General features: G+C 34.0%; 1 pseudogene; it reads left to right on the top strand.

Annotated features, from left to right (window-relative positions):
• Nucleotides 1-9410: 9410 nt before the first annotated feature.
• Nucleotides 9411-10614, top strand: LOC123670609 (annotated as a pseudogene).
• Nucleotides 10615-10876: the final 262 nt, after the last annotated feature.

Here is a 10876-nt window from a genome sequence, read left to right as displayed (position 1 = left end):
TCAATTTTGCAGAGAAGTAGGTCATTCGGCAAAAGAGTGTAGAAGTACTTGGGCAAATTGGAGGAACATTCATCAAAACGTCAAAAAAGGCTGTTATTCTTGTGGCCAACCGGGTCACTTCGCGAAGGAATGTCGGACTTACAGGAGATCAGTAAGAAGAAATAGTAAAGTATGTTATTCCTGCAATCAGACAGGACACTGGTCGAGAGATTGCCCAACGAAAAATTGGAGAGAAACCCAATTTCGTAATAATTCTCATTATCGACCATGTTCAGTTAGTAATGAGTTCAAAATCGGAAATATCAGAAAAGTTTACCTCAGTGAAAATAAGTCTGAAGGATTAGCGGAAAAGAAAATGACGGCAATTCAGGAGGATGAATCGCGAATTGAGAAAAGGAACATACAATCGGTCGAAAAACAGATGAAAAGTCACATAAATAATGATATTTTTCCAAAAGTGAATGAAGTTAGGGAACTTGAAGTCGAGACGCAGTACAAAGATATTAACAATTCAAATATGATAAAAGAAAGGGGTAGCGGTATTAAACGAGAGATTATAAGGGATAACGAGGAACACGGATTGACGGTTAGGAAAATGATGGAATGTGAGAATTTGAGGGACTTAGACGGTAGGAGAGATGATTCGGTCACAACGGCAAAGAAAATTAGAAAACCTGATACCACTTTGGAATCAGGGGTTGTAAAATTAAAGAACAATACAGAAATAAAGAAATTACTAGTTGGTGAAACAATGAAATTAGAGTCAAGACCAATTCACGAGATAGCTAATCAAAATATCCAGGCAGAAAAATCGGCAAGGGTGACTAGAGTTAATACGAAATCAGTGGACCCCCAGTTCAAGTTGGCGGATTTGGTGTACTTAAAAGAAATGAACGCAAAAAGGGGATTATCAAGAAAACTATTGAAAAACTGGGCTGGACCGTATAGAGTAACCGAAATAATTGGTCCTGTGACGTGCAGGGTAAGAAAATGCGGGGGCAGAGATGAACAAATTGTACATGTAAATCGATTAAAACCGTACACTGCACTAGGTGATGAAATGGGAGAAATATTAGAAAAACGCGTGAGATCGGGATATACGGACCTGGATACTGATTCAGACGAAGAGCAGGAGGAGTTAGGAAAATTCCCCCCGTTTTTGATCCCCACTTGGGAAAACCTGGATGAAGATCAGGGGGAAAGCGAAGAAGAATCGGTAGAAGAAGTTGAAATTCCTGTTCGACGGTCGAATAGATTAAGGCGCCCACCTGATCGATGGGGCTACTACTAATCGCGAAAGACAGCCTCAGATAACGCGGGAATGGTAATTTCATATGAATTTTCTTTTTTATTTTTATTGTAGATTTTCATTTTTTTTTAAGTTTAATGTAGGATTAATTAAGTAAGATAGATAGTAGAAGATAGGGTAATATAGCGTAACGTCGCAATGGGTAACGTGAGGAAAATCTTAGAGATATGACCTTCAGGTGATGTGAATCGGCTCCTGCCCTTTTCGTAGATTCCAGGGACTCGCTAACTCGGAGAGCGAGAATCTGTTTGATATATTAGATAATTCAAGTAGTATTCATCGTTTTGTTTGGTTTAACATTTTATTGGAAAAAACATTGTGGTCGCTGAAGGACATCCCTCGACTGCAGTTCATAGGTGAGCACAATGTTTTGTTGAATAGTGGCAATGGGTGGAATGTTCTATTGTATGTATAATATTTTGTGTGTGTTTTGTTCAAATTTAGATATTATGTATTTTAATGAACCTCTTAGAAATGTTTTTGGTCTAATATATAGCTCCTAAGTTGTTCAACTTGCTTCCTGGAGAATATAAATCTTCCGTACACCACCCTAATTTCAAGAGAAAAGTGGGGAAATGGCTTCAATGTTCAGACAGAAATATTATTAACAACAAATAACTTGTGCTCAAAAATTTGAGGAGATATATTGATTATAGGATATTGTGATACTGTTATGAGTCTGAATTTTGTAAAATTGTTTTTCGTTCTTTTTTTTTTATTGTTATTTTTGATCAGCATTGTTGTGACCTCGTTGATATGTAGAAGTGAAAGAACATCACTTACAAGTAGCAACGCTACTTCTATGATTTATGTTTATTTTCATATTATTTTCATATAATTTATATAGGTAGTACGAGGAAGGAGAAACCAACCGTCGTGAAGAAGGACCAAATTGTAGTTAAGGGAATAACCTTCCTCCCAATCGTGTGTGTCTACCGCGAATAGTATATGTGCGGATAAAAACACTTAATTAATGTGATGTCCCGGTGTGTCCAAGCGACACTATACTACAGTTCGCGCCTGAGAAGCGTAGACAGTTTCGTTGAGCAACCAGGCGAAAGGGTTAAGTTGGAGGTTATGGATGAAGTTACTCAGTTGTTCATTTGCGAGATATAAGTATGGAGAAATGAAGAGAAGAAAGTCAGCGAGAAACTGAGGATGCAGAAGAAGTTTACACAAACCGTAACTTCGCACAAATCCGATCATGTCATACACTGCGGATACTGAGGAAGATATCAACGATTTTGAATAACAACAACACTTCATCGTACTTTAACTATACCCTAATGTATGGAGGAGCAGACTACCAGTCTTGCGAAAAAACGCTCAAAAAGTGAATCGCGAATTACAAACGATATGCGTAAAATAGTCCAACTATAGACTTATCTCACGATCGTTGTGTAACGTTGAGGACAAGTGACACTATGCCCCCTTTCCCTATCCTTGGAGGTTATTCCTGAAGCGAAGTCTGGGTCCAGGAGAAAACGAAATATCGTCCTGAATGAAAACACTAGATGCCGTCATGACGAGACCAGGATGTGCCGCGAAAGTGTACTAGAATTGCGAAAGTGAACTCATAGAACTCCATGTTGGAGCAGTGAAGTGGTTAAGAAGAGATATTTTAAAGAATTTATGACGAATTTTGTTTTTCTTTTTAGACTGAAGATTTTTTTTATTTATTTTTTTTTGTTGGTTGAAAATTTTTGGAATTGATCATGTAGTAAGAAAAAAGAACATACCACCTTAGTAATAATAGTTTTTTTTGAGGGATTGAGTTTAAATAAGTCAATTTAAATTTTTTTTTTGGTTTGATATGTTTTGATATGAATGCTTGATTGGTTATTGCATTAATGTATATATTTTGGTTATATGTGTTTGGGAGATGATGAACTATTGGACAGAAGACAAGGAGGACAAGGGAAAAGTTATGGCAACCGATGTCATAACTTTTTCGAAGAGGGATGTATCTGTAATAATCGGGAATTTGAGATTCTCGATTATTGGGTCTGGACGTCGCCAACGTGCGGTAGGTAGACTAGACCCTTTTTAGGTCAGGCACTTGACATTTGACTTGGTGGAGACTAATAAAGTGTGAAATTTATTGGTTCCCTATTTGTCCTATTTGTCAAATCTGGATGATGGAAATCTTTTTGTACAAGTCGATACTTAGGTGCAGTCTCGACCTCAGCCGATAAGAATGTACGTTTTGGGGTGTTAAAAATTAGTTTATCGAAGTTTGTTGAGTGGTCTCCTTATGGGAACATGCAATCCGTGGGAAGAGAAAAACTTGGCAACAACGGAAAAAAATCCAAGACGTTATTTTTGAAGGTACGCCCATCGGGGGCGGGAAAATAAGTAACCTTAGGCCGAATCAGAGAAAAATTAAGCAGTTAGTGACGAGTAAGTTTCGGGAAACGGTTAGTTTCGGGGAGTTCAGGGAACTCAAGAATCAGTTCGGGAATTAGGGAGTTAGTGACGAGTAAGTTTCGGGAAACGGTTAGTTTCGGGGAGTTCAGGGAACTCAAGAATCAGTTCGGGAATTAGGAAGTTTAGAGTTGAAGGTAGAAGTTAGTCGATATAAATGTTTTGGAAGATTAGGTTTGAAACGTAGTTTGGAAAATTCAATAATAATATATTTTTTTTTTGGTTTTGTCACGGGTCGACAATAGATTCAGTAGAGTTAAAGATTAGTCATAACGGTATCGGTTCGCCAAAGTTTTCGTGAGGTTCGAGATACGTTTCGCGATAGTGGACTGGATGTGAAGGATTATATCCACCGAAGGAATTGACAGGTAGCAAGTGAGAAATTCAAAAGTTTAATTTTTTTTTTTTTTTTTTTTGTTTGGTTGTTCTGTCCAATGTTCTGAAATCTCCAGTTAGTTTATGTAAAAGTTTAAGGCAAGTCCTCCAAAGATCAGTTCTGGCTCAAGCTTAATTTTGTTTAATTTTTTTTGTGTTATTAAAATTATAAAAGAGCTTATGCCTTTTAGTTATCCCTAGATCTGTTCCCAAAGAAAAAAATCCAGTTTAACACTAAGTCCTGTCCCTAGTGCGACAGGCCTTACCCACACTTTCTCCCTTAATAAAGGAGAAATTTTGATTAACATCTTTATAACACTACCACCACCTTGATCAGAGGAAAGCCGCTCTTCCAATGATCACAAGAGGCGGTGGATTAGTACAATGTGAGTCCTCATCGCCACCTTTTTTTTCAAAAGAATCCCAATAACTCATGAACCGTTGAATTTTTACCCAAGGTATGGCATATTGCCGAAATTGCCATCAAAAAAGCTATCTAATGATGCAATAATATACTGGGTGTGCCATTTGAATTAAGGAAGTAGTAGTCTGTTTCCGGTATAACCGGAAGTTGTAGAGATCTGAAAATATTTTAGGGAGAAAGATCATTGTCTCAAACCCCAATATGCAAATTTTCAGCTCAAAATTATGATTAGTTTTCCAGAAACGTCTAATAGGCCATCGAGTTTGGGACACCCGATATACCCCTGAATCCGTTGTAACATTTATTAACAAGGAACTCATAGGAAAGACTATCAAAAGCCCGTGACAAATCAAAAAACAACCCCGCGACGAACAAATCTTTATCAAGGCAATCATGCACAAACTCAACGAAAAACAAAGCTGCCATATGAGTCGAGCGACCTGACCTGAAGACATGTTGTGCAGTGTATAATATATTATACTTATCTATATAGTTCATCATTCGATTGTAAACGATTCTTTCAAAAACTTTGGAGAAGACAATGAGAACAGAGATAGGTCTGTAATTAGCAACATCATGTACATCATTTTTCTTATAAATAGGCAAGACTATGGCTTTTTTAAAAGATTAGGGAATACATCTGAGCTTATTGACAAATAAATTATATGGGCAAAATGAGGTGCGATTGCAGGTCCAATATTTTACAGTATACGTGTTGAAATATGATCAATGCCCGAACACTTGTTGTTTTTCAAATTATTTATTACATTGATCACCTCATTGTCCAGAACTGGTTGAAAAAAGAAGTTGAAATTCAAAATTGAAGAGGTCGTGCACGCATTGGACAAGTTAGAATTATAATAATCGTGCAGGGCTTTTTCAGTTACTGAGGAAAAATATTTAGCAAATATAACCGCTAGATTTTCAGGGTCAACATATGATTTTCCATCAATAATCAACTCAATGGGCTTGTATTTTTTTAACGTTCGGTTTGTTTGGGAATTCACGATACTCCACACTGTTTTATTTTTGTTGTCAGAGGTTTCAATCAGATTACTGAAATATCTAGATTTTGTTTCCTTGATTAACGAGTTATATGAGGATTTGCTTCTCCTATAATTGTCATAGGTAGATTGGCATTTCATGTTAGTATACAGCCAATAACATTTATCAAGATTTCGCTTTGCCAGGTGAATAGCGGGAGTGATCCAACGCTTGTCATATTTAGTATGATTATTAGATTGAATTAATGGAAAAAATTTTTGGAAACTATCTACAATAAGATACATGAATGCTTCAAAGCATTCATCAACGTCATGAGAACAATAAAGAAAGGAAAAATTACAATTATTGATAAAATGACTAAAATAGTCAAGATTTTGAGGGCTCAAATCCCTGACCAATTTATGTGAAAGAGTTTGTTTCGGAATAAAACCCACTGGAAACTTGAGTGAGAGAACTCTATGGTTCTACTATGTACGTAGGAATAATAGATACAGTCCATTCAGGAATTATTGACATCGAAGTAGGCCATGAACGTCTAGTCGCGGCTTTATTTCTGGTTTCAAAAATATAACTAAAAATTGCTATGGCTCATCATAGAAATAACCAGTTTAAATTATTTTCATCATTTTTGTATCCGAAAAATCCTGAATTTTCGAAATTACGATTATTACGAAGGGACGCATACAGTCATGATTTCATAAATTGAAATTAATATTATATAACGTAAAAACATAGTGAAATGCTATCTCATTTCAAGGAAATCCAATGAAGAGATATCTATTCATTTAAGAAACAATCCCATTGAAGATCATTAAAATATGCATATTCCTTTTCACCAAAGGCTCTTCAAAAATTGTTGCATTACTGATGAACACTGGACTGGATACCAACCTGCTTGCAAAATTTTTATCAAATAACTCTTATGGATCATTTTAACTGTGGTGTATAAACTGGTGAAGAAAAAACTGGTTGATAAATTTAAATAGTGTAGCTTAGTGAATGGAAGAGTCATATCATAATAAGACAGAAATAATATTCAGAGAATCCATTTAGTATAATTATGAAAAATTTTGACATCACAGTTGTACTGTAACTTTCAAAATTGGAACCAATTTATCAGCCGATGTATAAATTAAAAAGTCACTATTTATGGAAACTGTTCATGATATGAATGGTTGATTAAACTTGTATGAAAAATATAGGTACTATTTGTACTCGAGTTTTCTGTTTTTTATTGAAATGCTTTTATACTAGTTACTATTAAATTACATAAATTATTTTGCCCATAACAGCTTTAACTCACTCACTAAAAGCATTTTTGCATGAAATTATTTTTAATTTGTGAATTTCAAAATTTTATTGCATTCTATTATTATCTTAGAGTGGGTAAGAGGTGAAGAAATTCTTGAAGTTACTCTTCTGAATATATTTTTCGATTAAATACTCAGTAAAAATTCTATGAGGCAATTGGAATTTATTAGATTTTTGGATTACTCATTGAAGAACAAAAAACAGATAAAACAATACTTAATTTCAATATAGAATATAAATAAACTATAGATGCAATGCCAAGACTTTGTTTAGCAATCTAATTATAAAATAATTCTCTCTTCATAGATTTATATAATCCTCATGATCACCACTGTCAAAACAAAACATCCAAGTAAAAATCCAAATATCCAGCATTCAAAATAGTGCTTCTTCTACTTTTACCCTTGAATATACTTGAAAAACATTTTGTTTTCTTTCTAGAGTCCACTGTTGAATAATGCTGGCATTTTCAAATTACCAAGTTTCCTCCAGATAAATGAATTTCACATTTTGTTGCAAATATTCTCTGTATTCACCATAAAATCGTACTCAACTTATTACATTTTTCTGTTTATCAATAAGAATTTTCCGTTTATTAACTAAATTATTAATTATGAACTTGGAATCAATTAAGTTTATGTAATGTTGTCTTTGATTGATTAAAATTCAGATGCTTGTTGGTCAAATTTCATCCAGGCTTATATATTGGTTGCTTTTGGCTCGGCTTCTGGTAACAATCAAATCATTCAATGATTCTTTGAAGGTGAAATCGTATTGCACAGGTTTTTCACTAATAATCCAGGTTGTAATTACTTGCCTTCTTTTTTCAAACAGTACTGTGAGAAATACTCAAATAAACTAATCAATGTGTGTTTGAAATTGATACAACTTTTAAGTTTCAAAATTTCTTCGATCAAAACCAATAACACAAACAAACTGAAATCTAACCTCCTGTCAATGACATTTCCAATGCCAACCCGAAATCTGCAATTCAAAATGTTACTGAATGAGCCAGTACCAACTTAATTTCGATTTTCCAAAGCCACCCGGGATGTCAATAATTCCTGAATGGACTGTAGGTTCGTATTGCTCGCAGATTTATTGAATCGATCCTTATGCTTAAAAAAAAAAACAAAATGAGATGAGATGAGACCGTCTGAATGCATCGAAGGCTGCCGTCGAGAAGCAATAAAAGACCCTTTTGGGTGTTAAAACAATTAAATTTTTTGGACAACAAGCGTTTTCTTGCAAATTATCCACATCTGTTGAAATGAAATATTTGAAAGACTATTCATTCTTTCCTGTTCAACTAGTTCAAGTAGTAAAGCAATAAAAGATCCTTTTGGGTGTTATAATAATAAAATTTTTTGGACAACAAGCGTTTTCTTGCAAATTATCCACATCTGTTGAAATGAAATATTTGAAAGACTATTTATTCTTTCCTGTTCAACTAGTTCAAGTAGTAAAGAGAACAACTTTCTTCAATAAAAGACCCTTTTGGGTGTTAAAATAATAAAATTTTTTGGACAACAAGCGTTTTCTTGCAAATTATCCACATCTGTTGAAATGAAATATTTTACAGACTATTTATTCTTTCGTGTTCAACTAGTTCAAGTAGTAAACAACTTTCTTCAAAGCAGGCTGTTTTAGTAGAATTGCTGAATCGGGATATTACGATTTTGACGAAACAGAAAAGGTGTCGTTTTGTATAAGTTTTTTGCTGAATTTATCGAAAATATGAGTGCCAGTGATAGTGGGGGCGAAGGAACAAGTCATGGTCCATTACCGAAGAAAAGAAAGTATTACCAGACCTATAAGAGTGATTGGGAAAAATTACCCGAGTTTAGAGGTAGGCTCACACACAATAAAAAAGGACCTGAATTTGCTTTGTGCAAGTCTTGCAATAAAGACATTTCTGTGAAAAATGGAAAAGATGCCCTTTCGAAACATTGTGCATCAATTTCTCATAAAGAAAAATCAAAAAAGATTGTCAACCAGCCCACAATAACCAATTTTACAAGTGGTTTGGCAGCAGAACGAAGGAAATTGGACGATGATGTTAAAAAGGGTAAGTCAACTGATAATACTGTATTTCCTTCAATGAATTATATTTTCTCTTTTAAGAGAAATAAGAATAGCTGCTTTTATAGCTGAGCATAACCTTCCTTCACTATAACGGACCACCTGACAAAATTAATGTCTTCTGTTTGTCATGAATCGAAAATAGCTAAGGAGCTAACGTGTGGTCGAACCAAAGCCAACGGTATTGTTAGGAATGTCATTGGTAAAGAAAATTTCAGGACAATATGTCGCAATTTACAAAGAAAAAAATTTTCTTTGATAGTAGATGAATCTACTGACTTAGGTTGTTTGAAACATTTATGCCTGGTTGTTAGATATTTAAATGACGAAAATGTAATAGAGGATCATTTTTTTACCCTGGTTAAATAGTCATGTTCTGATGCGAAAACATTATACAATGAAATCATTGCAATTTTCGTGAAATTTGAAATTCCATACAAGGAAAATTTGATTGGATTTGCTGCAGATGGCGCAAACGTTATGATGGGGGCAAACAATTCTTTGATGACCCACTTAAAAATTGATGTGCCTTCATTATACACAATGAAATGTATTTGCCACTCACTTCATTTGTGTGCCTCGTACGGCTGTCAAAAACTGCCACGGTTTGTTGAGGACCTCACGCGTGACATTCATAATTATTTTAGCTCTAGTCCAAAAAGACAGTCCGAATTAAAGGAATTCCAAAACTTTTGCCATGTGAAGGTGCATAAAATATTGCATCCTTCCCAAACGCGCTGGTTGTCGGTCCACATGGTTGTCGCGAGAATTTTGGAGCAGTATGCTGCTCTGAAATTATTTTTTACGGACGCAGTGGCTAAACACGACGTTGTAGCCACTGAAAATATTTTAATCAAATTGAATGATATTGTAACAAAATTATTTCTACAATTTTTAGACTTCATCTAACCGATATTCAATAATTTGAATAAAGAAATGCAATCAGAAGCACCAAAATTACATGTCCTCTATAAAAATGTTTGTGGTTGTTTGAGAACAATTTATGATTGTTTTTTAAAAAGATCATATATATCAAAAACTCAAATAGACGATATTGACTTCAAAGATCCAAATAACCATCTACCAATAGAGGAATGTTATTTTGGTGCTTCCTTTACCAGAACAATTTTAGAAAAAAATATTTCTGAACAGCAATTGAGTTTATTCTGAGGTTCTGAGGAAATAAAAGATTTCCTCTGCAAAATAATATTTCGAGAAAACTCACATTCATGGATCCAGCAGTAGTTAAATCTGGAAATATTGCTTCCATTGCTGAAGTGGTAGCATTATTTCCAAATCTAATTAACGAAAATGATTTTCAAGAACTGGACACTGAATGGCGATTACTCAGAAATCTACCGGACCTTCAGCAACTACCGGATGTGTACAAGAGTTTTGGAAAGCCCTAAAAAAAATTAAATCTGGAGAAGGATTGGAGGTATTTATTAAATTAACAAGATTTGTATTCAATATTTTATGCTTTTCGCACTCATCTGCCAATGTAGAGCGCATATTTTCATCAATAAATTTGATGAAAACAAAACAGCGGAACGCTCTGAATACAGAAACAATATCAGGGTTACTTCATTGTAAAGATTATATAAAAAAAGAAAATTGTTTTGATTTCAAAATACCTCAGAACATGACATCAACAATGAATAAAGATACCATATTTGAATTATAAATATTATGAATTGTAAATATAAATTGTAAATTGATAACTTCTCTAAGAAAATTTTTTTTATTAATTTATTCTTACATGTTTGAGCCTCTCAGAATATTTTCAAAAATCATTATTTTATATATATATATATATATATATATATATATATATATATATATATATATATATATATATATATATATATATATATATATGATGAATCATAAAAATGAAGGAACACGCTTTATGAGCAAAATATAATGACTGAGTATGAAATTTATCG

Source organism: Harmonia axyridis, chromosome 1 (genome assembly GCF_914767665.1).
Source record: "Harmonia axyridis chromosome 1, icHarAxyr1.1, whole genome shotgun sequence".
Taxonomy (NCBI): Eukaryota; Metazoa; Arthropoda; class Insecta; order Coleoptera; family Coccinellidae; genus Harmonia; species Harmonia axyridis.
The sequence above is the reverse complement of the archived record's forward strand: the minus strand, read 5'-3'. Positions and strand labels throughout refer to the sequence as shown.